This window comes from Chiloscyllium plagiosum, chromosome 4 (genome assembly GCF_004010195.1).
Source record: "Chiloscyllium plagiosum isolate BGI_BamShark_2017 chromosome 4, ASM401019v2, whole genome shotgun sequence".
Classification (NCBI taxonomy): Eukaryota; Metazoa; Chordata; class Chondrichthyes; order Orectolobiformes; family Hemiscylliidae; genus Chiloscyllium; species Chiloscyllium plagiosum.
This window is the reverse complement of record NC_057713.1, coordinates 50,630,849-50,658,664: the sequence shown is the minus strand read 5'-3', so window position 1 is coordinate 50,658,664 and position 27,816 is coordinate 50,630,849. Positions and strand designations below refer to the sequence as shown.

General features: G+C 39.8%; 1 protein-coding gene across 11 annotated transcripts in view; it reads right to left on the bottom strand.

Moving 5' to 3' along the window:
- dlgap1a (discs, large (Drosophila) homolog-associated protein 1a) overlaps window positions 1-27,816 on the bottom strand; it is a 767,710-nt gene that overhangs the window by 253,083 nt on the left and 486,811 nt on the right. For 2 of the 11 annotated variants that reach the window (XM_043688191.1, XM_043688194.1), the window contains one exon: window positions 21,209-21,330. The exons of the other annotated variants lie outside the window; for them this stretch is intronic. The gene's annotated coding sequence lies outside the window, so the exon portion shown is untranslated. The remainder of the gene's footprint in view (window positions 1-21,208; window positions 21,331-27,816) is intronic. 11 annotated transcript variants of the gene reach the window in all.

Here is a 27,816-nt window from a genome sequence, read left to right as displayed (position 1 = left end):
GAACTAGTTTAAAAGTATTCAACATACTCAACAGTCCAGGATGCTTCTGTCTGTCTGCATTCCCTATCACCTCTTCCAGTCCTTTATGGCACTGAGTAACCTGCTGTTTATCATAATTGACTTCTAACCCAGGAAAAGGATTAAGGCACAGTGGTGAGATTTGAGGGTCACATGAACGCTCCATCTGGTGGATTGATGAGAATTCAGCGCAATGTGTCAACGCTCTGGTATAAGGCTGGCTAGATTACAAGCGGCATAACTGGTAAATGCATGAATCAGCAGGAAAACGCAAAATAGAGAGCAGGAAGGTGCCGGGTTTAATTTTTGTACTGTGATCAGCTGGTTGATCTCAGCTGGAGAGGCAGCTGTGTCACTATAGTTGACCTCAGTGATTTGGGATGACAGCAGGTTAAAAATAAATCAGACACAGACCGAATTTCCCTTGCTGGAAAGTCTGTGCATATGAGTATGGAAAAAGGAACAAGTTCATTTGTGACGTCCCTTGATGTTTGTGGAACTTTGCTTGATACGCAGGTTGGCTCCTTGCATTAAAAGCATGACTGTAATTCAAAAGTATTTTATTGGCTGTGAAGTGCTTTGGGATATCCTGAGGTTGGGAAAGCCAAAATAATAAATGCAGCTTCTTTTTCCTTCATGAAGTAACCTATCAACCCTCACTGTTAAAGTTTATACTTAAAAAATGCCCAGTGGGAGAAATGCTGGAGCTAACGCCGATGCACAACAGGAAAGGTCAGTGGGTGAAACTGAGCTTCAGCAGACACAAAACAGACAAGAAGGATTTGCTAATCGGCTGATTTTTTTTCCCCCCCTTGACTTAATTTTCTCCAAATACCTGTTAAGAGATGAAGCAGCAACTTTTGGGACGAGGGAGGTGAAAAGGGTATTTAAATGAATAAAGAAGTGGTGACTATGCTTTCTCAGTAATAGGAGCTGAGTTATCACCCTTAGCCCTCTTGATTTGGAGTCTAAGATTGTGTGGTCATGTCACAGTTCAGTAACTTGATCACAACATCTCGTTTTGATGTTAGAAATGCCATCCTGTAGAGATAATGCTCAACGGAGTCCACCTTCTCAGCTGGATATAGAATCCTAAGACAATGTTTCAAAGATGTGTGTTCTGGTAGATGACTACCCCTCAACTGAATTTGTTAAAAGAGCAATTCTGGTTATCAGCACATTGCTGTGTGTGCTATGCTTAAATTGACTACTGTGTTTCTATATCACAAAAGTGAATACATTTCAAAAGTATTTGATTTGCTGTGAAGTATTTCGGGTCATCAAGAGCTTATAAAGGGTGCTACCTAAATACAAATCTCTAATTTAAAACAAAACAGTGCACCATTGCTGGGAGCTAATAAATGTTTGTCTATCTTGAAGTCCTTGATCCAAGAATGCAAATCCTATTATTGAGTAGGCATTGATATCAACCGTGGATTGCTACAACCAGTATTGTTATTTACAGTTGCATCAATAGACCACAAATAGCATTGCAGTTGTTATTTACAGGCACAATCTGCCAAACAGTCAAAGGCTTATTGCCTCCTGCATTATATAATTTCGATTAAGAATAATAACTGATTAATGTTTTACTCAGTTAATTGGTGTTTCATTACAGCGACTGGAACATGTACATTAGAGAAGTAGATTTTTTCATCTTATTTGTCCCACATTGTATTTCCCATCTCACAATATCACATGGGAAATGAGCCATACAGATTTAACTACTTACAAAGGCATATCAACACAATTCTTTCACTCCATCCTGGTGAAGTAACTGCTAATTGTTAAGCCATGTTTGCCAAAGTTAGATAGTTTTTATCATGCTGTTCAAACAGATATTCCTCTAGAGCAGGTGGGATTTGAACCTGGGCCTCCTGGCTCAGAGTTAGGGACACTACTGTTTGCCAAAAATACCATGAGACCAAAGTGAGAAATTATCCTAATTGCCAAATACAACATGGACAAACAGCAATTTTTCTCTTCCAAGGTAGACATGCCAATATTATGCACCATTTGCACATTCTAGTTAAATATTTTATTAAGATAATGGAGTTGAGGACGTGTTTAATTTAGAATTCACAAATATAATTGGTTAGCTAAGATAAAATATGAGGGGATGAGTTTAATATACAGAATAGCCTCTTCCACCCAGGATCAATGCCCAATGGTAAGAGATAAAGTCTGGACTATACTGGACCATATGGCTGCTCTCTCATTAGAGAGATATGAGTGTTTGTGGTTTAACTTGAAGGTTACCACACCTCAGCAAGGTGAGAGTTTGATAAGGAGAGTCTTTCATGGTAACTCCAGCCTTTCCAATGGTTGAATGCTTTCACGTCATTCTCCTGTTGTAGAATCAACCATGGATAAAGCCATTTTGGATCAAGTATTTTGAAACAAGGCAGGTTTAATGAGTAATCTCAGAGGTCCTCTGAGAAAATAATTATCATAATTTAATGGAATTCCATGTTAAATTTGAGAGAGATAGACTCCAATCCTAAGCAATTTAAACCAAAATGTAGATTCGGTAAATAGACCAGAAAGTATGATAGAACAAACAGAATGAGAAACAGTTAAACAATAAACCAAAATGTTCGACAAAATTATATTTTGCTAAAACAAAAACTCAGCAAGAATGATCCATCTCTAGCTTACTAGGAAAGTTAAGGATAATATTAGATTAAAATAAGAGGTTTATACATGTAGCAAAGAATAATGGAAAGCCTCAGGATTAGGAGAAATTTAGTAACTAGCAAAAGTTGTAAACTATCCAGGAACATCAGCAAATTGGGAACTGGAAGAGTTGATGAGGTGGGAGTGAACAAATATTTTGGAAAGGATTTTTCTTCTGAGCTTCTGAACCCAGGTGTCAGGCTAAGCTATGGGTCAGAAGCCCACATTATGGGGAGGATTTTGCATCAGCCCATCAGGCATGTTAGTAGTAATGGAGGAGATAAAATGGGTAGAGTTTGGCAAACCATCTCTCCACTTATGCTCAAGCTCAGCTCCATAATACATTGGGAGGGGTGGTGTTGAAATTGACAGCCTACCTACCATATTTAACTGAAGAATTAATGGTCAATTAGACTTGTTGACAATTTTACTGGCCTGAGTAATACATTGCCCACATCATAATACAGTTAGCATGAGCATTGTGGTGGAAATGGACAGTCTACTTTGAAACAAAAAACCTCTTAATAATATGAGAAGGAAAGTAGAGTATTATCTTTGGGGGTCATGCTTTGATGTGCGAAAGACATCCTCCTCACAAACAAAGTGCCCACCTTTTTTTGCTACTGACCTGCTGGTTCTCCAAAAACTCAATCCTTTATCACAGTCTAAATTGGTCAAACCCTTGCCTCTCAATAAACCCCAGCGTACCTCAATCTTACTTCACTTCTTCATAGGACTGGTTGCTAGAGCTAGTGGCTAGTCGGATTGGCTGGCAGCTCCAGAGGGCAGGACTTCCTGCCATGAGAAACACAAATCACTCATCACCAACTTAGCAGTCCAGCAGCGAGCAAGCAATCCACCTCTGGTAAAATTCTGAAACTGTCACTCAGTGGGATTTTCTTGAAGGTGGCCAATTTATTGAAAGAGGGCCAGCTCGCTGTCTAATGAAACACGGTGGGAGAGTTGACAAAACAGCAGCTGGTTGGACAGCCCAGTAGGAAGTAGCACCCAGAAGGACAAAAAAACCCATTAAAGTTTGAAAATGCCCCAAATAATAGATTTGACTCTTCTGTCCTTCAAACTAGAGCTCCAGTGCAATTAATATCTTAACTTTCAAATATTATTTGGGAGTGCTGTATTTGTTGCTGTACCCAGGCAAAGAAGAAAGTTCTCTCATGGCTTCTCCAGAGTGCTAATTCAGTTGTTAGCCACTGGGTCACCTTGGTCCATGTTGGCTATGGAAACCTGAAGGCCAACTGAAAATTTTCAATTGGCTATCATTAACTGGACTAAAGGAGCCTTTAGTGAACCTTAGATCTTCCAAGTTCCCCATTTATCCCACCTCCCATCAACAGATGGCAGTTGGGGAAACAACATGTCTGTCTGTGAGGCTATTTTCAGCTTCTACCTATTCTCCCATTGCATCGCCGATTAGAACATAAAATCCAGCCCTTTGTCTCCATCTTCACAGTGGAAGACAGAAATTACATACCAAAGATTTCAGGATGGAATGATAAGGATTAGGAACTCAAGATACTTAATAAATGTTAGTTGAGAAAAAAAGTATTTTAGAAACTTAAGGTACTAAAGCCGACAAATCCCCTGATCTATATTCTAAGGGTTTGAAAAAGAAATTTGAAGAGTTTATGGATTAACTGATTGTGATTCTGTTTTAGAATTCCCCAGATCCTAGAATGGTCCCAATGGTTTGGATTTCAACATTTGTAACACTACAATTCAAGAAAGGAAGGAGAGAGAAAAAAAAAAATCAGCCAATTAACCTTACGTCAACTGTAAGGAAACTGTTGAAATCTATAATTAATGGAGTCTTAAGAAAGTATTTACAAATCCAGAGTATTATCACGCAGAGTTAATCTCGTCTTATGAAAGAAAAATTGTGTTTGGTAATTTTACAAGAGCTTTTTGAGGATGTGATTTGTTTTGTAGCTGAATGGGAGCCATCATATGCTGTATAATTGGATTTCCAAAAAGCATTTGATAAGATGCCACACATCAACCTGGATGGAAGATTGGTGAATGTGCTCAAAGCAAAGAGTAGGACAATCAAGGAATTTTCAAGTTGGAAGGCAGCAAATGATAGACCTAGACAAAGAGTCTGAGAATAAGGCAATACAGTTGGCTGATGAAATAAAGTTAAGTGGAAATATAAAATGTGAGCAGAGGCTGCAAAGTGATATAGATAGATTTAGGGAATGAACAATGAGGTGACTAATGGAATATGGTAGGAAATATGAGTCAGAGATGTACAGCATGGAAACAGACACTTTGGTTCAATTTGTCCATGCTGACCAGATATCCTATCCTCATCTAGTCCCATTTGCTAGCACTTGGCTCATATCCCTCTAAACCCTTCCCATTCATATACTCATCCATATGCCTTTTAAATGTTGCAATTGTACCAGCCTCCACCATTTTCTCTGGCAGCTCATTTCATACAGGCACTATCCACTGTGTGAAAGTTTTGCCCATTAGGTCCCTTTTAAATCTTTCCCCTCTCACTCTGAACCTATGCCCTCTAGTTCTAGACTGCCCAATCCCATGGAAAAGACCTTGTCTATTTACCCTATCCATGCCTCTCATGATTTTATAAACCTCTGCAAGGTCACCCCTCAGCCTCTGATTCGAGGGAAAACAGCCCAGCTTATTCAGCCTCTCCCTATAGCTCAGACCCTTCAACCCTCATTGAGTCATGCAGGACAGAAACAGATTCTTCGGTCCAACTATTCCATGCCAACCAGGTTCTCAAGGTAAACTAGTCCCACTTGCCTACGCTTGGTCCATATCCCTCCAAACCTATTCCCTGTTCATGTACTTATCCAAATGTCTTTTAATGTTGTAACTGTACCTGCATCACCACTTCCTCTAGTAGTTCATTCCACACACGAACCACTCTCTGTGCAAAAAAAGTTGCCCCTCAGTTGTCCTTTCTAAATCTTTTCCATTTACCTTATAAATATGCTTCCTAGTTTTGAACTCCTCACCCTAGGGAAAATACTCTTGCTATTTTCCTTATCTATGCCCCTCATGATTTTATTATCCTCTATAAAGTCACCCGTCAACCTCCTACGGTCCAATGTAAGAAGTCTCAGCTCCCTACTCAGCCTCTCTTTACAAATCCCAGCAACATCCTGTTAAATCTTAACTGAACACTCCCCAATTTAATAACACCTTTCTGATAGCTGGGCAACCAGAACTGCACACAATACTCCAGAAGAGGTCTCACCAACATCCTGTACAGCCTCAACATTACATCCCAACTCCCGTACTCAAAATTATGGGCAATGAAGGCAAGCATGCTAAATGCCTTCTTAACCATCCTGTCTCTCTGTGAAGCAAATTTCAAAAGAATTATGTACCTGAATTCCTAGGTCTTTCTGTTCTACAACACTACCCAAGGCCTTACCATTAATTGCATACATACTACCCTTGTTTATTTTACCAAAATGCAACACCTCGCATTTATCCAAATTAAACTCCATATGCCACTCCTCAGCCCATTGACCGAACTGATCAAGATCTCTTTGTATTCCTAGGTAACCTTCTTCACTGTCTACAAAACCACTAATTTTGGTGTCATCTGTGCAAACTTACTAACCATGCCTCCTATATTCTCATCCCAATCATTTATATAATCCAGTAACGATCCCTGTGGAACACAGCTGGTCACAGGCCTCCAGTCAGAAAATCAACCCTCCACCACTACCCTCTGATGTGAAATTTGTAAATGTTGATGTTCAGAGACATCTAGCTAAATTCATATAAGAAATACAATAAGTTAGCTTATAGGTACAGCAAACAATTAGAAAACAAATAGCACACTGGCCTTTAATGCAGGGGATCAGAGTGCAAGAAGAAAGATGTTTTGCTCCAATTGTACACAATTTGATGAAAGCATATTTAAAGTATTGGGCACAATTTTCATCTGTATGTTAAAGGAAGGATACACTTGCTTTGTCGGCAGTGCAGTGAAGGTGCACTAGATTGATCCTTGGGATGAGGGTGTTATCCTGTGATGAGAGACAGAGAAAACTGGATCTTTATTTTCTAAAGCTTAGAAGAATGAAAGGCGATCTTATTGAAACATGCAAGATTCTAAAAGAGCTTGACAAGATAGGTATTGAAAAATTGTTTCCCGTGGCTGTGGGATCCAGAATAAGGGGACACAGTTTCAGGATGAGAGGCCTAAGGTGAGAGATTTATTCAGTCAAATATTTATAAATATTGGAGTCCGTTACCCAAGAGAGCTGTGGATGTTCCATAACATGGATGTTAAGATTGAGGTTTTTAGTTTCACAGGGAAAGAAACAATGCATGTGAAAACAAAGTTGAAGATCAAGATCAGCTATGATTGTATTGAAGACAGACTAGGCATGAGAGGCAATATTTTCTTGTTTCTATTCCTTTTGTTTTTATGAGAGCTTATTTTCTCTGGCTGTGTAACAGAAAATATGGAGGGAGACTCAGCATAAGTGACCTTTCATTTAGGACTGGGATGAGGAAAAATTCTCAGAAGATTTTGAATTGTTGGGAATGTCTGCCTCAGAGGGTTGTGGATATTTAATCATTGAATGCATTTACGATCGACAGACTTTTGGTCTCTCCAGGAATCGAAGGATATGAGGAGTGGGTGGGAAGTGGAGCCAAAATAGAAGATCAGGCACAATCAAACTGAAAAGTAGAACAACTTCAAGGAGCTTTACAATCTCTTCCTGGTCCCAAGGTCTCCATATGTATGTCCTTCTTTCAGTATTAAAACAGGGGATTCTTAGCAAATTCCTTTTCTTTGCAAACTTAGATTCATACCAATATGTGTAAAGGGAGATTCTTGGGACTGCTTTGATGAAAAAAAAGATGGAATGCAATAGTTCTTAACAAAGTTTAAGTAAGTGATTTTAAAAACCTTTCCAAGGGCAAATTAGAACAAAAGAAAAGAGCAATTTTAAGAGATAACTGCAAATTATTTTGAGTTCATGATGGGACTATATTACGAGGTCATGAGTTGAAGTCCAATTCCAAAGGCATGAGTGCACAATCAAAGTTGACCCTCCAGTGCCTGTATTGAGGAGAATACTTGATTGTCAGGTTCTTTTCAATCAGGTATTTAACCAATGCTCATTTGCCCTCTTAGATAGACAGAACAGAATCCGTTGCACTATTTGAAAAAGAGCAGATAATTTCTCCTTGTATACTTTAGCTATTCTGGTCAATATTTGTCTTTCAATCAAAAAAAGATTATTTGATCATTTTACCTCACTCCTGCTCCTGCAAATTGACTCCTGTTTTTCACTACATTACAGTATCGACAACAACACAACTGTGTAGTGTAATTGGCTGTGAAGCATTCTGGGAAATCTTTAGATTATAAAAAGCTCTGCTTAAATGCAAGCTATTTCTTTCTTCACTTTGCAGCACTAAGGAGCATGTAGTTGTTTCTTTTTATCTGTCTCTGCATAAACCAAATAATAAATAAGCGAGAGTTGTACAAATATATCGAGCATAGCCCCCATCTTTAAAAAAAATGTTGTCAACATACTCTAATAAGCCTGAAAGCAAAGTTTTTAAAAAATTTAAATGTAGAGAAAGTATATCCTGACAGCTGTCCTTTAAAACAAATAGCAACTAAACAGCTGCTCAGGACTCAGTAGTGCCAGATTGTTAAGGGACTAGCTTTCCATTCAATTGCACTGGCATTCATAGAGGAAATTTGCCTGACATTAATTTGAATGAAATGTACATTACTGCCCTCTCTGGAAAAAAGACTATGGAAGAATTTTAAGGCAATGTTGTTCAGAAGCAAAATGAAAGCAAAGGATTAATGACTATTTTCTTTCAGCTTTACATTAATTTTAGGAATTGGGTAGAGGACAATTGGATCTCAGCTGACAAAACAAAAAGAGTGAGGTAAACAGTGAAGTTAGATATAACAGCTAGATATACACTAAAATTCTCTTTCATTGGTCAAGAAATGTGATAAAAGCACTATCTACTTTGCAGTGTAAATTCTTCCATTCAATACACTAGTCATCTGTCATATTTTGGGATTTGTAACTATACTTTCACAGAAATACTTGAGAAAATAATTTAGTTTAAACGTCAAGTCATTTAAGTTAATGAAACTGTTTTTATATTCAATGTGCTGGACACAAAGACACTAGACAATTAAACTGTATTAGCTGCACCAGTCCTTCCAATGTCTGAGGCATTGCAATTTTGTTAATTCTCAGGTTAGCACTCTTCTCAAGAGTACGCTCTCATGTCACTATGTTTCAGGAAGTGCAATATAATAACAAAACTAAATGCTTCAAGGCACTCATGCTGATATATATTTAATGAAATTTAAAATTCTGGGCTTAAAAAAAATCAGAAAAAGTTTATTGGTATCTCCCAATATTAGCTCCCATTGAATTAGTACTGAACTACACCAGATTAGGGTTTATTACCATTTATCGTCATTTTGAAACCTAAGATCTGCTGTAAATCTCAAGGTGGATAAGTTTAATTTCTATGAAACCTTGCACAGCAAGCAGCTACAAATGGCACCTTCTGTGAGACACTTGTCAGTGAATAGGGCAAATATAGCATCTATCTACCTCTTGAAGAAACCAGTTCATAATTTGTACTGAACTGAGGATTAAACAGTTCAACTTGTGAATAAGCACACATTAATCAGAACAGCACATTCAGTGCCAAATCATGTGCAAAAATAAGAAGAGAGGGAAAGAAAGGCAGATAAGAAGAGATGGACAAAGGATACAGGAAGGAAAAAAGTTCAAATCAATAAAATCTCCAACAATGCTTAAAAACAAATTTACATTTAGAATTCTTAATTTCCAGTACTAAAGAAGTTAATTGATAGTAATTAACACATATGTTGTTAAAAAGCACATCGACCTAAATGACTTGGCTTAATTTCTGTAGCAAAATTTAGTTCATATCTACTGCACAGATATAGCAACTTCACACCCTGTAATGCATTCAACAATGAGAGAAATGCTGTTTCCAGGAACCTAACCTAACGACAAATTGGGTAAATCTTCTGCCAAATGCTACCAAATCCAACAAATCACTGTCAGTTGCTGCATCGCTACCACAGCTCTCACCCTCTTCAGGATCTGGGTGAAGACCTTTCACTGTCAGCGCATAGTCCATGTACTCCATTTTGGACATCATTAATTGGATTCTTTTTTTGTTCAACTTCCAGTTTACCTGGTGAGCTCGAGTCAGCAGTCACATTGGATTTTGATCGTCCTTTGCAATGATTTCATTGGCTGTGTCTCTGGATCCATAAGTAACAGACCATCGACAGACAGTCTCCGCTCCAGGAAGATCACTAACCATCTCGTGCTGCCTGTGTTCATATCCTTCTGGAGCTAGAAATCCTAAACAGCATGCACAACCATCTGTATTTCCCAACAGATGGTCAACTATCTTCAGGTGCTCCATCAGCGACCTTCCTTCCAGCATAAGGTTAGAAGTGACAACGATTGCACAATGTTTGGTACTATTCGCAACTCCTCAGATACAAACGTAGTCCATGTTTAATGCAACAAGATCTGCATAAAATCCAGGCTTGCGCTAACAATAGGCAACTAACATTTGCGCCACACAAATGCCAGGCAAGGACCATCTCCAATAAGTGACCATTTAACCACGGCTCCTTGAAATTCAATGGTATTATCATCACTGGATCCCCCACTATCAATACCCTTAGGGTTACCATTGACCAAAAACTCAAATGGACTCACAACATAAATGCAGTGGCTACAAGAGCAGGTCAAGGCTAGGAATACTGCAGCGAATATGGCAGTGAGTCACCTCCTGACTCCCTAAAGGCTGTCGACTATCTACAAAAGCACAAATCAGAAGTCTGTTGGAATATTCCCCACTTGCCTGGATGAGTGCAGTTCCAACAATACTTAAGAGGCTTGACACCATCTGGGGCACAGCAGCTCATTTGATTGCCACAAGCCTCTATTCCCTCCACTGATGCTCAGTAACAGCTATGTGCAATATCTACAAGATGCAGTGCAGAAATTCACCAAAGAATCTTAACAAGCACCTTCCAAATACACAGCCACTTCCATATAGAAGGACAAGGGCAGAGATACATGGGAACCACCACCTGTAAGTTCCCCTGCAAGCCACTCACCATCTTGACTTTGAAATATATCATTGAACCTTCAGTATCGCTGGGTCAAAATCCTGGAATTCACTCCTGAACAGCATTGTGGGTCAACCTACAGCAAGTGGACTGCAGTGGTTCAAGAGCACAGCTCACCAACACCTTCTCAAGAAAACCAGGGATGGCCAGTCAACAAAGTCCATGAACACATACCAAAAAAAATTAAAAAGCTGCTTCTTTCTTCTAGCTTCACTTGCCAATAACTACTCTTCACAGTAGTGTAGAAATTTGCCTTTGTAAGTTAAGGCAAAATTCTTTCAATGGGGCAATGGGATCTCTTCAGAGCCTTATTTAATTCGTTTGGGTCAATGCATAATCTTAGCTTTCCAGGTTGTTTCACTGCTATGATGCTATTAATCCATTCTACAGGAGTTGTTAGTTTCTTAAATTTCTCTTCTTTTCCAGCTTTTTATCTTGCCTTTCAGACTGGACTTGAGGAAAGTTGGCAATTTTCTCAGCAGATTCTCAACTGATCTTGTATTTTCTTACATCTTCCCCTAGAACACATCCTGATATCGTGAACTCATCTTTATACTCAGGTTGGATATGAAGCATTATTAATGGTTTATTGTGCTGCTGAATGTTGCAAATCTCCTTTGCCATTCTGAGGGTTATCAGTCCAAGCTTTAGACTTGATCCAGCTGAGATGAATGGCATATGCTTGCCATCCACATTCAGAAACTCTAGATTCTTGCTCATGTTATTGTGATGGGCTCACAGAGTATTCTATCCTTTCAGCATGTGTATGGTCCCATCATATCGCCTTAAACTTACTTCAAGGGCATCATTTTTGGATTGCTATGTTGAGCCACTTTGCACAGATGTGTGAAGGTCATGATGTTGCATGACACACTAGTGTTTATCTGACACTTTACGTTGACTTGATATTGTTCTTCTGCAGTCCTCATTCCAACAGTCAGAAACCAGGTTTTATTTATTGACTTGACTGGACCAACTTGTAGCATGGTGTAAAATATTTCTTCAGAATCTATACTTTCCGCTTGTGTGAAAAACTATTCAGCTTCTTACTCCTCATGATGAACATCCTGCCCTTTGTTTATGATTGTTCTGCCTTGCATAGCTGGAATATTTGATTAGATTTTTTTTTTAGATTAGATTAGATTAGATTAGATTACAGTGTGGAAACAGGCCCTTCGGCCCAACAAGTCCACACCGACCCGCCGAAGCGAAACCCACCCATATCCCTACATTTACCCCTTACCTAACACTATGGGCAATTTAGCATGGCCAATTCACCTGACCCTGCACATCTTTGGACTGTGGGAGGAAACCGGAACACTCGGAGGAAACCCACGCAAACACGGGGAGAATGTGCAAGCTCCACACAGTCGCCTGAGGCGGGAATTGAACCCGGGTCTCTGGCGCTGTGAGGCAGCAGTGCTAACCACTGTGCCACCATGCCGCCCACGAATTTGATAGCATGACGCAAGATCTGGTCTGTTCGGTAGCTCTGGACACACTTCTGATGCCATATTTTGAGTGTACATCAAAGCACTGTTTACAACATGAGGACTTTATTGAAGTGAAGTTTAAGATGTTGATTACTGAAGTGCAGCTTCAGCCCACATGGTGTGTACCTCATGGAAGATGTTACATGACTACAACAGACCCAGGACAGAAATTTCATTTCAATCCAAATATTGGCCTCAAAATTATTTTAACAGTAAATTCTAATATCATTAACAATGATTCTTGGAAGCTATTAATATTCTTGTTTTTATTCCAATGTAGTCTTCAGAAAAAATCTGACATAAATTAGTTCTAAATATTCAGCTTTACGACAACACTTCACCTGCCCCCATATTTCTGTAACTTCTTTCAATCTTATAGTTTTTTGAGCTATCTACGCTTTTCAAATTCTGGCCTTACGTCCATCCCTAATTTTAATTCCTCCATCTTTGGAAGCCATGCTACTGACTGCCAAAGGCCATTTCTCTCTAACTCTCATAATCTTTCTTCATTTAATACATTTTATGCAACCTAACTCTTTGATTAAACTTTTATCATCTGCATTCTAATGTCTGTTTATCTGGCCTGCTGTCAATGCATTTTAATTAATTCTTCTGTGAAAACCTTGGGATATTTTAATGTGTTAAAGATGCCATACAAAAGCAAGTTGTTGTTAGAATATCACCATGACAAGGAATTGGGGAAAAAAATTACCAAGACTTTTCTGGGATGTACGGATTGCGTTTTGGTAATTAATTCTGCTTTAACCACTGATATGCAATGACAGTGTGCATGAGAGAATATCAGTATACATATCCTGCCTCCAAACTAATGAAATTGCTTTGTAACATATCGGCAGCATCCCTTTAATTAGAAGTTAAAGTCATACTTGCTGAATTTTAATATGCCTTGCTTCCACCATTTAATTTCTTTTCAAAAATTGTCTTAAAAGTAAAAGAAACAGATCATGTATTTGTTGCCATGAACTAATATCCTCGTTCTAATTAGAAAAGGTTTATCCCCAGAAGATAAAGCTCATCAAAACTGAATTAGAAATACAAAATAAACTAACAAATTTTAAACCAAAACTTTCAAATTATATAAAAAAAAGAATCTTTATTCATAAACAAATACAGTACAAGCTCAATTATCCAAACGAGACAGGAGGGACTACATTGTTCAGATAACTGATCTGATCACAAACAAGCGGTAATTTATGAGTGCTGGTTATCCGAACATGCCTCGGTTATCCGGCAATGCACGTCATAATGCCATTTAACTGATAACTGAATGCTGAATTGCCTAATGCCATTTTCATGGGACCTTGAGATCTTGTTCAGATAATCTGCTATTCGAATAATTCATGTTCGATAATCAAGATTGTACTGTATTAAATACTCATTCTCAATTGTAACTTTTTTGGGTCTTTCATGACTATGATGGGCAACTCCCAATTGCCCTGAAGAAAATAAGACCATAAGACATAGGAGTAGAAATTAAGCCATTTGGCCCATGAGTCTGCTCCACCAATCAATCATGGCTGATAGGTTTTTCAACCCCATTTTCACTCTTTCTCCCTATAACTTTCGATCTCCTTGGCAATCAAGAGCTTATCTATCTCGGTTATAAAAGTACCAGTGAACTGGCTTCTTGTACTGCTGCTGTCCACGTGGTGTAGGTTCTAATTAAGATGTGCTTCTTGAAAAATTAACTTATAATATAATTGCCTGGATATCCAAATAAAATCATGAACTTTTGAAAGGCACACTTTTCAAAGTGAAGTATGCTAGTTACAACAGCAAATATTTTGCATATGCATAGAACACAGGCTTCTTTTACGCAGTCACCAAGTCTATATCACATTTGTAAATAGAGGTCAGAGGACTGTGTTTGTGGATGTAAGAAATGATGTTTGTTTCAATGAAGACATGCAGAGAGAGCTTGCCACAAGGGCATATGCCTTCACCCACTTTCTCTCTCTTTGAAAGCCTTCATAAATTTGAGGGTTGAAAACACATTGGAAGGTCACAACACTGGAAAAGGAGGGTTCTCAAAGTAAATGTCAGAATCTACACCACTCTTCCCAGAAAATGAGAATCCATCCAGCCAGAACTATTCCAGGAAGAAAGCTCATTGTTGGAACAATCGGTTGAAGGACTAAATAGGACATGGGCTACGTTAGATCTAAAATTATGCAATTAATAATCTTGTTGTAAAAGTACCTTCAGGGAATAGTGACCATAGCATGATAGAATTTTCAGTTAGGACAGAGACAGGAGAATTTATAATAGGAAATACAGTAATGGCACAGAAGCTAAATGTGTATTGCTATCCAGCTGCACAGAGGAAGATATAAGAAGTTTCGCTGAAATAATTAAAATCTACAAGTTTAGTGAGACCATGGGCTGAAAGAAATTAGTATTAGTTAAAAAAAGCATTGAAGGAATGATTAAGATTGAAAGCTAACAAACCTCAGGATGATCTTCACTATATCCTGTTGAAAGAAATGGTTAGAGAGATAGGGGACACATTGGTGAACAACTTTCAAAATACTATTAATTCTGCAACTAGACCAGCAGTTTGGAAGGGTGCAAACGTAACTCCGTTGTTTAAGAAAGGAGAGAGAGGGAGAAAATCAGGAATTACAGACCTATTCATCTGCTACTGATATTAGGGAAAATACTAGACTCTATTATAAAAGATACAATTATTTGATATTTAGAAACTAATTTCCAAAAAGAGCCAACATGGATTTATGAATATAGGAACATTGGAGTAGGAGCCCATCGAGCCTGCCCTGCCATTCAATACAATCAATACCAATGCATTTTATCCACTCCATCCCCATAAACCCATATGCCACTGTCATCAGAATTCTATCAATTTTTGTCTTAAACATATTCAATGACTGAGCTTCAATAGTTCTCTGTGATAAAGAATTCCAAAGCTTCACAGCCCGCCAAATAGTTTAAAATGTTCATTATCTCAGAACAAAGTGGCAATCCTTTATTTCTGAATTACGTCACCTAGTTCTAAACTCCCCAAACAGGAGAAACATCTTCTTGCATCTAACTTGAATATCCCTTTAAGCATTTTGCATGTTTTGATGAGGTCGTTTTTCATATTTCAAACTTCTAGACAATACAGGCCCATTTTCCCCAATCCCTCTTCATAGATAGTCTCACCATCCTGAAAACAAGTCTGGCAAACCTTTGTTGCACTCTTCTCTATGGCAATGATCTCTTTCCTGAGATAAGGAAATCAAAACTATACAAAGTACCCCAAACACAGTCTAATTAAGCTCTTATACAATTGAAGCAACACTTCACTACTCCTGGACTCAAATCCTCTTGCAATAAAGCCTTCCTCATAATTTGCTGCACCTGCATGTCAGATATGAATATAATGAATGGCAGAGCAGGCTTGAGGGACAGAATTGCCTACTCCTGCTCCTTGTCTCTATGCCTCCATGGTCTACTCTACTGCAATTTCTATTGAGTCAGGCAAGATGTTAAAGGGTCATGGTTCACGGAGCCTCAGCGATATCATGAACAGGGCAGTGTGCATGAGAGAACATTTTGCAAGGTGAATTCAGAAGGGGTGGCTCACACTAAGGCCAGCCCTAAGTATATTCCGTGCCCCTCGTGTCCCCAACATCAAGATATGGCACTTCCCTGTCCAATCATTCACTATACATTCTATCAATGAATCCTATAAAAGCAGGTGAATGTATTAAAAATACATCCTGAAAAGTTATGAATGAACCACTTTTAAATGTTAAAGTTACCTCCTTTCTACTACAGGACAATGATTCAGAGCCTTAGAAGTTTCAATACAAGGAGTTCCACTTGAAACCATTAATGTTTGCGAAAAAAATCGATAACAATCAAACAGCCAGAGCTGTCAATGAAGTTGGGGTGCAGCTGTTGCAACAGTCCAGCAGGTGCCTGGGCTCTCAACCAAGAATTCATAATGAGGTTCACATAACTGCTGACTCAACTCTGCAGGCTCCCATCCCTTGGTATGATCACACCTTCGGAGCTTATACTTTACAAGGTAGATGTGTAAAGCTGAGAATTCTCCCACTATCTGCCCCAAAGATGACAATCCAATCATTAACTCTGCTTCTCTCTCTACAGATATTGCCAGACCTGCTGAGCTGTTACAGCACTTTCCACTTTTATTTTATCTTTTGATTAGACACTACACAGCCTTTCAATGTCAACACAGAGTTTTACAGTATCAGATCACAATCTTTGCCCTCAATTTTCGTAAATGGTCGCTGTGGGTGAAGGTGATGCTCATCTTTTCCCTTACATGCTCTTTTGGCCTTGCACCATAATCATTTTATTTCTTCTGCCTTCCACCTTATAAAGATTTTTCTTTTGTTCTTTCCCTTCTCCCCATTCCCCATAGCCTAAAATCTGTTACATCTTTAATGTTTTACTCAGACCTGGGATCAGTTATCAACCTGAAAAGTTAACCGATTGTGTCTCCATGGATGCTACCCGATGTGCTAAACATTGCCTGAACTTTCGATTTTTATTGTGGGTGGCTCGGTGGTTAGCACTGCTGCCTCATAGCGCCAGAGACCCGGGTTCAATTCCCGCCTCAGACTGTCTGTGTGGAGTTTGCACATTCACCCCATGTCTGCGTGGGTTTCCTCCGGGTGCTCCGGTTTCCTCTCACAGTCCAAAAATGTGCAGGTTAGGTAAATTAGCCATGCTAAATTGCCCATAGTGTTAGGTAAAGGGGGTAAATGTAGAGAAATGGGTTTGAGTGGGTTGCTCTTCGGAGGGTCGGTGTGGACTTGTTGGGCCGAAGGGCCTGTTTCCACACTAAGTAATCTAATCTATTTCAGATGCTCATTGCATGATGCATCTGTTGGCTTGGGTACTTGCACTTAGGGTTTGGTGCTGTGCATAATGGAAGATTCTTTTGGTTTCTTGCCACTTCCACAACATTCTCTTTCTCCAGTTACAGAAACAATGGAATGCCAATGGGAAACCATTAGCTACTGATAATGCTCTTCTGAATTTAAATGCTTTGGAATAAAAGGCAATATCTTTAATTCCAGATGAGTTTGCATCACCAATTAATGCAAATCACTTGCGCTACTCAAGGCTGTTGATCTTTATCTCTTTGTGGCAGGGCTGTGACTATAAGTTACCATGGGGTCACCAGAAGAAAACAATGCGCCTAGGTTTGCAGTGAGTTGAAAGCTAAAAGCCTTACAATCTCATGCTTCCTTGTAAGACCTCCTTGGAAAATTCCAACATAAGAGTTAAAGCCAAGAGCTTTAAACCCAATAGAAAATAATTTCTATAAGGTACTTTGATCTCCTGCAGTAATTTTGGCATGCCATCTTCAAACATCCCCTTGGAGCTGACATGAATGGATGTTTCCTCTTCGGAACAGTGTTTTCATCCACTTTCATTGAGAACAAATCCAAGAGATCAGGAGAATCCCTGTGGAAATTTCAAGCGGAAGACTGATAATATACATTGTTACTTGGCATTTATATACTGGATATTTCAGCAAATGAATAATATCACATGCTGTTAATGATAAATAACCTAAATAATGTGACTGACATTTCTTTTTGATTTCTTCCTTTTCTCCCTTCCTTATCTAATTAATTACAACAATATGGTGCATTCCACATTTTACTGCAAAGAATAATTCAGAAAAATTGTTGGCAAAATGAACGGTGCACTGCTGCGTTGTTGATTGTTGATTTATAAAAGCCTAGTGAATTTTGACATTAGATTAAGATGTGATGGACTAAAGTCGAACAGACTCAATAATTCAGATTCCTCAGTGGACTCTCAACGGTTTTTAATCTTTTTTTACTGACTAGGATAGTTACAGTTTAGGAATATTATTTATTCTGTTTTGAAGCACTCAATGCTCCAGGGAAGAATATCAGTGTAGCATTTGATCACAGTTTCCAATTCATAGATCAATGTAAATTACATTTTGTTGCAGGTGAAAACTTCTGGAATTGGCTTATTTCAAATTAAAGCTGATTTGTGGCACCATATCTGACCACGGGGACTTTGCCAGGCAGTAAACAGCAGGATCAATGCTGTAGCTGAGAGCCATTCAGAAAAAAGGAGATTTTCTGTTCTCTCTCTACCTCCTGAAGGCAGTGAATCACTTTGAGGATCGTTAGGCAATGACTGCCTCTAGCAAGTTAGAATGGTGGGGCAAATTGTACATTGATATTGAGGGGCATCACAGCTGATCTCGATTTTGTCCTTTTCCTATTGCGCACATTTCAGCAAAAGTTCAGTAATCAGAATCTCATGGCCTCAAGTGACTTGATGGCAGGATTGGAAATGTGCAGGGAGTTAGTTTGTGGGTGTAGTGTCTGATAGTGCCCTGTCATTCATGCATTGTTGGGGGACAGGAAGTCGATTCCCCTGCTGTAACCTCATAGGGTCAAAGTTTAGCCCATCATATTTAAAAGGCACCCAGACACGTATTCACTTCCTGTAATCCTGTAGCATTATTCCTGCTGTGTGGGCACTGGTGTGTGTGCTGCAAAGTGAACCAGCAAACAGTAGGAGAACACTGCCTCCAATTCTCCTGTCTATTCTTTTTAAAATTAACACTAACCGGAGTAGACAGCCCCTGGCCAGGAACTGTAACAATCACAGAAATCAAAGTGTTACAGGAAACTTGCAGAACTCCAACAGAAAATTATTAAATTTAAATTAAAATAACATTACCAGGGCTGATGATGCACCCCAGCTCCCGCAGAGCCTAGTCCTCCCATCTGTACTGGGCCTAAGAGTTTATCTTTATTACAGTGGTAGAGGATGAATCACTTATAAGTCTTAATGTGAAGATATGCTTGCCTTCATATCATTCTCATGATTGTCCTACCTGCCTATCTTCTTTTCCACCTATCCACTCCACCCTCCTCCCTGACCTATCACCTTCATCCCCTCACCCACTCACCTATTGTACTCTATGTTACTTTCTCCCCACCCCCACCCTCCTCTAGCTTATCTCTCCACCCTTCAGGCTCTCTGCCTTTATTCCTGATGAAGGGCTTTTGCCCGAAAAGGCCAATTTTACTGCTCCTCGGATGCTGCCTGAACCGCTGTGCTCTTCTAGCATCACTAATCCAGAATCTGGTTTCCAGCATCTGCAGTCATTGTTTTTACCTTCATGTCATTCAGTGCAATTGTATAGGTAACAATAACATTAGATATTATTTCTGACTAGCCAACCAGGAGATACTGATGGCACATCTTTTTCTATCTGGGGCCACATTCCTCTTTCCCGTAGTTAAGAATGTATGGCACCGCGAGATTGTGTGGAGCTGAATCCAGTTCCAACAATAATCCTTTTGAGAACCATTACCTTACACCAACAGCACCTTGAGACTACAACAATTGCTAGGACCTTCTGATCTCTTGATGAGCTCAACTGTTGCTGCCATTAGCTTATCTTGATCCAATGGAGAATTACAACTGCCAATAGCATGTGCTATTTTGGGTGGGACGAAATTGATGGGGATGTTTCAGAGCAGACAAGTATCACCACAGTTTAGTAATTCCTGGCTGCAGGAATGGTGGGAAATCCTGATCCCAACAACAGCAGTTGGAAGCCCTACTAAGACAGCCTGGATGTAGGGCAGAGCAGATACTGGTAGTCATGGAGTCCACAAGTTAATCTGGGTTCAGTGAAGAGGAAGGGTCAATGACCATCTGTGTTCTGCAAAGGGTAAGTGACACATAGTCACCAGAAAATGGCACTCACAAGGCACCAAGCAATGTAAATGTATGAGTGGAGAGTGGTGCTGGGCCACAATACAAGATGGATCACATGGATTAATGAGTGGGATCCAGTTCATTCCAGGAAAATTGTACCTGTTGTAAGAGATTGCTTGTGTAGTTCACTAATGAGGGACACAAAAGGTGTGGAAACATAGAAACACAGAGACTGGTCCATCATTCAATGTAATCATGGTTGGTTCATCCAACTCAGTACCCTGTTTTCACTTTCTTCCCATAGCATTTGATCCCTTTAGCCAAAATAACAATATCTGTTACCTTCTTGAAAATATTCAATGTATGTCCAAAATGATTGTTACCAATTTTTATAGATGCACCACAGAACGCATTCTATCTGGATGCATATCAGCATAGTATGGCAAGTCCTCTTCCCAAAAGTACAAGAAACTACAAAGAGTTATGAAAACAGCCCAGTGCATTAGGAAACCAGCCTTCCATCTGTTGACTCCAGCAGCTATAATTCCTGCTGCCATAATCAAAGACCCCTCCCAACATAGTTATACTCTCTCCGAACCTCTTCCATCAGGCAGAAGATATAAAAATTTGAATACACATACAAACAGATTCAAGAACAGCTTCTTCCCTGCTGATGTCAGACTTCTGAATGGACTTCTCAAATGTCAATTTTGATCTCTCTCTCTGCATCTTCTTTGTATTATCTTTGTGTGTCTATATATATATATAAATAAAAACACTGTATTCTGCATTCTGTTCAGCTACCCGATGCTCTTTGTATGGTACAATCTGCCTATAGAACACACAAAACAACACTTTTCACTGTATCTCTGTACATGTGACAACAATAAATCAAAGTAAACCAACTGCTTACTCTGGCAGAGTGTTCAACAGGTTCACCACTCTCTGGGTGAAGACATTTCTCCTCATCGCAGTCCTAAATGGTTTATCCTGTATTCTGTGGCCACTCAGACTGTGACCACTAATTCTGGATTCCTCTGCCATTAGGAATACCATTTTTGTGTTTATTATGTATGCTCTTGTTTGAATTTTATAAGTTCAATGAGATCGTTCTTACCTCTCTTCTAAACTTCAGTGAAAATGTCTTAACTGAACCAATTTCTCTTCATACACCAGTCCTGTCATTGGAGGATTCAGTCTGGTAAATCTTTGTTGCACACCCTTCATAGCCTGAACATCCTGCAATAGATAAAGAAACCAAAACTACATACAACGTAGGAGGCATGGGTGCTTATAAAATATTGGGGCCTACTGAAATTACATTAAATCCTTCTTTCTACGTATAAAAGAGTACATAACTCAGGGATGTGATCAAAGAGGGAGAGTGTTCAATAAATCAAATTGATCTATTCAGAAAAGAGTAGAGGATGTTGGGAGATCTTACAATGATACAGAATTTCTTCACCAGAGTGGTGAGCCTATGGGTTTCTCTGCCTTAGAAAGTATTCATGGCAAAACTTTGAAAGTTTTCAAGAAGGAGACAGATATGAGTTTGGAGTGAGGTGTCACCAGTCTGGTTTTCAGGGCTGGGCATGCAGAAATCAAAGGTAATCCATTGGTGAGGAAAGAGAATGTGCATGCCCATCTGCAAATTAATGCAGGTACTCAGGCAGATAGATGCCAAAAGCAACTAGCACCGAACCACACCCTCATCCCTGATTAAAGAGACCAGAGGATGCACCAACACATCATTCTCTGTGCCCTCTGCCAGCACCTTCCTCAATTTGACTCAGGATCACACTCTGAGTGCATCAGAGACATATCCCTGTAGCCCTGATGACAGCTGAAGGCTTGAACATTCACAGGGGTGTTCAAGCCCAGATCCATACTAATGACATGCCTCAGGAAATGATGTGGAGACAGTAACGGGAAAATCTGACAAAATGCAAAAGCCATGTGCAGTCTTAAGCATTAGGTGGAGTAGGGCATTTAAGTCATAGATCTGGTGCCAGTGCATGGAGGGGCTGGAGACTATCAGGGAGGATGAGGCCCATCAAAATACTCAGTGGATACTGGATAGGCAATCAGAGGTGCACTCACAGAAATATAGGAGTGGGAGTAGGCCATTCAGCCCTTCACGCTTACTCCACCATTCATTCTGGTCACAGCTGATCATCCAAATCCATAGCTTGTCTTTGTGTTTCCCCAGAACTTTTAATCCCTTTAGCCCCAAAATACTATATCCAAATCCTACCTGAAATGATACAATGTCTTAACCTCAACTGCTTTCTGTGGTAACAAATGCCAAAGGCTTACCATTCTCTGGGTGAAGAAATTTCTCCTCATCTTAGTCCTAAATGTACATTTAGATTGTGTCCCTTGGTTGTGGACTCCCCACTTTTGCGAACACCCTTTCTGCATCACTCCTTTAAGAATATCACAGGTTTCTGTGAGATCCCCTCATTCTTTTGAACTCCAATGAACATAATCCTAATCAATTCAATCTCTCTGCATACCATCCTAGGAATCAGTCTGGTAACACTTAGGTGCTCTCCCTCAAAAGCAAGAAAGTCCTTACTCGGATAAGGAAGGAGATCAGAACTGCATACAATATCCCAGGTACAGTCTCACCAAGGCCCTGTATAATTGCAGTAAGAAATCCCAGTTCCTGTATTTGAATTCTCTTCCTATGAAGCCCAACTTGCTGCACCTGCATGTTTGTCTTCAGAGTTTGGCGCATGATGAGATCCAAGTCCCATTGCCCATTCTCCTCTCTCAATTTATAGCCATTCAGATAATAATCTGCCTTCCTGTTTATGCTACCAAAGTGGATATCCTCACATTGATCCACATTCTACTTCATCTGCCATCCATTTGCCCACTCACTCATCTTGTTCAAATCACACTGAAGCATCTCTGCATTCTCCTCACTGTTCACCCTCCCACCCAGCTTTGTGTTATCTGCAAATCTGCAGATATAACATTTAATTCCCACATCTTGTGGCAATTAACATATATTGCAAGCAGCCGGGGTCCTAGCACTGATCTTTGTGCTCCCTAAATTCATCCCTGCCATTTGGAAAATAAAAAGGACCTTTTATTTGTACTCTTTGTCTCTTGTAAGCCCACCAAATTCTCTATTCACATCAATACTCCCAATTCCACGTGCTTTAATTTTACACACTAATCGCTTATGTCTTAACTTCATGTGTAACAATCCATTGTGTAGTAAGTGCAGATCTTAATCAGATGGGCCAATGGGTTCAGGAGTGACAGGTGGAGTTTAAATTAGATAAATGTATGGTACTGAAATTTGGGAAAGCAAATCTTAGCAGGACTTATACACTTAATGATAAAGTACTAGGGAGTGTTGCTGAACAAAGAGACCTTGGAGTGCAGGTTCATAGCTCCTTGAAAGTGGAATCACAGGATAGTGTAGAAGGCGTTTGGTATGCTTTCCTTTATTGGTCAGAGTATTGAGTATAGGAGTTGGGAGGTCATGTTGCAGCTGTACAGGACATTGGTTAGGCCACTTTTGGAATATTGCATGCAATTTTGGTCTCCTTCCTATTGGAAGAATGTTGTGAAACTTGAAAGGGTTCAGAAAAGATTTACAAGGATGTTGCCGGGGTTGGAGGATTTGAGCTACTGGAGGAGGCTGAATAGGCTGGGGCTGTTTTCCCTGGAGTGTTGGAGGCTGAGGGGTGACCTTATAGAGGTTTATAAAATCATGAGGGGCCTGGATAGGATAAATAGACAAAGTATTTTCCCTGGGGTGGGGGAGTCAAGAACTAGAGGACATAGATTTAGGGTGAGAGGGGAAAGATATAAAAGAGACGTAAGGGGCAACGTTTTCATGCAGAGGGTGGTGTGTGTATGGAATGAGCTGCCAGAGGAAGTGGTGGAGGCTGGTACAATTGCAACATTTAAAAGGCATCTGGATGGGTATATGAATAGGAAGGGTTTAAAAGAAAATGGGCAAGTGCTGGCAAGTGGAACTAGATTAGGTTGGAATATCTGGTTGGCATGGACGAGTTGGACCAAAGGGTCTGTTTCCGTGCAGTACATCTCTATGACTCTAAGCGCTGTTAATATGTTTCGGCCATTTTGAATACTGAAAGCTATTTTTGCCCTTGCTGCCTCTTCCCCTGCGATCTCTACCCCACAATCTCCAACACTAACCCTTGAAGAACCAAGACCATATGCAACACACAGAAGATTTCAAGGGAGCAAGGAAGTACTTTAGCAGTAGACAGTAAACTATTCAAACCTAAGCCATCTGTAAGAAAGCTCCAAAAATAAATACAATTACACCATCAGCCAGCATAAACAATTCAGCAATTATCTGAAAGTGTTTGATGATCCTTTTAAAGTAGACCTGGGTGGAGATGTAACAATGTTTTACTACCAATTAACTATACAAAGTTAAAATAGGGAGAAGGCTGGATAATAGACTTTGACAATGCCATAATCTACATTCTGCTGGGGATTCCTAGGTGCACACAAACAAACTTCCTTCTAAAGTGGGACCTTGCATGACCCCCATGATAGTGTGCGCGCACAGCTAGGTCCTAACTCTGAACTTTAGGGTTGTGTTTAGCTATTATATTGTCTAATTTCATGACTTCACAATCCCCTCCCAACTCTTGCCTAGCACCTATAGTTGCGCTATCATGTATGTGGTAGGACAAAATTCCAGGTAGCAAGTAGTAAATCCTGAATGTTGATTTGGATATTTGAAGGAAGTACAGAGCTCATGGTAGTCACTTGGATTAAAAGTGAGCAGAGATTGTAGTTTAACGACTCACTATAAGAATAAGCTGCCTGTTCACTCTTTATAGCTTTAGACAGAGATAAATTAATAATCTCAATTTGAGAATTTGCATATGTAATGAGTGCAATTGGATCGATTAAACAAGATGCTGACTTTTATAAATAGAAGCCATATCTAAAAACAATTGTCTTAATAATAGTTGTGTAAACTAGTTCACTTGAATTTTGCACTCAGTTCTAAAAACTGTGCTGGATTTTGTCACGATGAAAATTAGAGCTTAATGTTCTAGATGTTATTTAAGGATACAAAAAGAGTTCAAAAATAGACTGCTCTGGATTCCGACCAATTAGATGCACTGTTTTCATTTCACTTGGGGAAAACCATGAAGCTTTGTGCCAACATGACCAACTGCACATCATGTGACTTCTTTCACTCAAACTCTTCCTGATTATTTAAAATCAGTCATATTGCTGCCAGATAGATCTCACATGGAAAAATGTGTTAGCTGTCATTACGATAGAGAAATTTAGCAAAAATACTCGCCTTCATTTCTCCCAATATCTTTCAAGCTTGTAGCCGTCATGACAACATTTCCAGAGTAAACCTCCGGTGCATTCATTTCCTAGTTCCCCTGTCTTGTCAACCCTTGAATGCCTAAGTGAATTCTGGGAGTAATTTCATATTGCACACTTTTTCTGAATTAATTATGGAAGAGAAACAAGCTCCAGCAATTAAACTATAACACAATACAATGGAATGGGGGAGATGGGGCATGTTGGTAATATTACAGAACTGGCAATCCAGAGACCCAGGTTTTGGGAGGAGGGGTTCAAATCCCAGCACAGTGACTGGTGGAAATTAAATAATTCTGAAATCAAAGTCTGGTCTAATGGTGCTGACATAACCTTGCTAATTGTGGTATAAGTCCATCCAGGTTATTAATGTGCATTTAGGGAAAGAACTCTGCCTTCCTTAAATGGTCTAGACGACATGGAACTCTAAATGCAGACAAATGGGGTGATTCCTAAAAAGCACAGCAAATTACCGCAGACGCTGGAATCTGTACTGAAAACAAAAACATGGTGGAAATCACCACAGGTCAAGCAGCAACCATGGAGACACAGCAAGGTAATGTTTCAAGTCAAGATGGCTCTCAGCAGACTCAAAATGTTAACTTGCTGTCTCTCCATGGATTCTGCCTGACCCACTGTGATTTTTAGTAGTTTTTTGTTAACTCCTAAATGCCCTCTGAAATTGCCTATTAATCCATACAGTTGTAGAAAATCACTGAAATATGTAGAAATAACAAGTGAAAATAGAAGGGTCACTAATCATTGGCAAATGTACCAGAAATAAAAACAGACTTGTTTGCCCTGAAAATTCCTCCTAACTATCAGCTGTAGTCTTGCGCAAAATTGGGAAAGCTATCCTAGAGACTAGTCAAGCAATATCCTGACACAATTATGCTCAGCATATCATACCTGACAACGTCCTAGACAATACTTGGGTGTGACCTATCTTACCAGCACATCCGCCACAACAGAGGGGTGTTGGCACAGTGGTATAGAGTCAGGAGCAAATAGTCCTTGGAGTACTCAATATTGACTCCAGAAGCCATGCAACTTCATAATATTAATCTGAACATTGGGGCACAGACAGCCTCTCATAGGGCACCTCACACATTCAATGCATTATCTGAGCTGACATGGCATCTACTGTTAAAGTTACATTTTCAAGTGAACTTTAAAACAGTTCTGGGATTTACATATTCAAGAACTGAAACCAACATGGTCATTCTAAAAGATGAGACTTAACAAATAATCCAGGTGATTTTCAACATATAATTTCAGTTACATCACACAGTAAACATTTGCAATAAAATCTGTGTCTCACGATCTTACACTCCACAACACTAGATGAAGCTAGTGCTTCCAAATAAACCTGTTGGACTATAACCTGGTGTTGTGTGATTTTTAACTTTGTCCACTCCAGTCCAAAACCGGCTCCTCCACATCATGACTACCATCAACACCATTAACTGCTGACTCAAAGTGGAGAGGATCTCCAAGAAGATCGCACATATCGACACAGACACCAAGTTTTTGCAGAAAGGCAGGAAAGCAGGAAAGATCCCAAAAGGATTACAGATCACAAACCCACTCAAGTTGACCTACAACACAGATACGTGGAGAGACTTTGCCAGCGCACCTCTCGCAAACCCCTCAATCATCTCGTGCACCAACTCTACAGCAGGCACCACAACCTTTGAAATTAAGATGGAGTCCACACGCTCAGCCTGCACTCAGGATACAGCAGTACAGTTACGGGACATTGCCAAACAAGCAAGGCAACAAAACTACACCACATACAAGAAATGGAGAAACTTGGCATCAACACTAGCAATAGCCAAGCCCGCCCTGGCACCAGAGTGGAAAACATTATCACCGCAGGGAAGTCGACCGTCAACTTATCAGACCACACCCTTCAACCGGAAGAGACTGAAGTTCTTAGCAGGGGTCTCAATTTCTGCCCCACCACCAAAATGGACCCCAAGGGTCTTGCAGCAGACACGGAGGAATTCTTCAGACGAATGAGACTCCAGGTAACTCTTTTAAAATGCCTACAGTGATCTCAATGAGCCCACCGAAGAACCGGAACAGGGACCAAAAAAAGAGCCAACTTGGACCCCACTGGAGGGCCGCTGCCCTGGGCTTGACATGTTTGTTCAAACCATCAGGAAATAGATAAATAATAGATTCATCAGCCGCACCTACGAGGTAGAGCAGAACATCACCCAATCACAACGCAATGCCAACAATGCTCTCAAAACCAATCACAACATTGTCATCAAACAAGCACATAAAGGAGTAGCCATCATCATTCAGAATAGAACAGATTACTGCAAGGGAGTGTACTGACAACTGAACAACTAGGAACACTACAGGCAACTA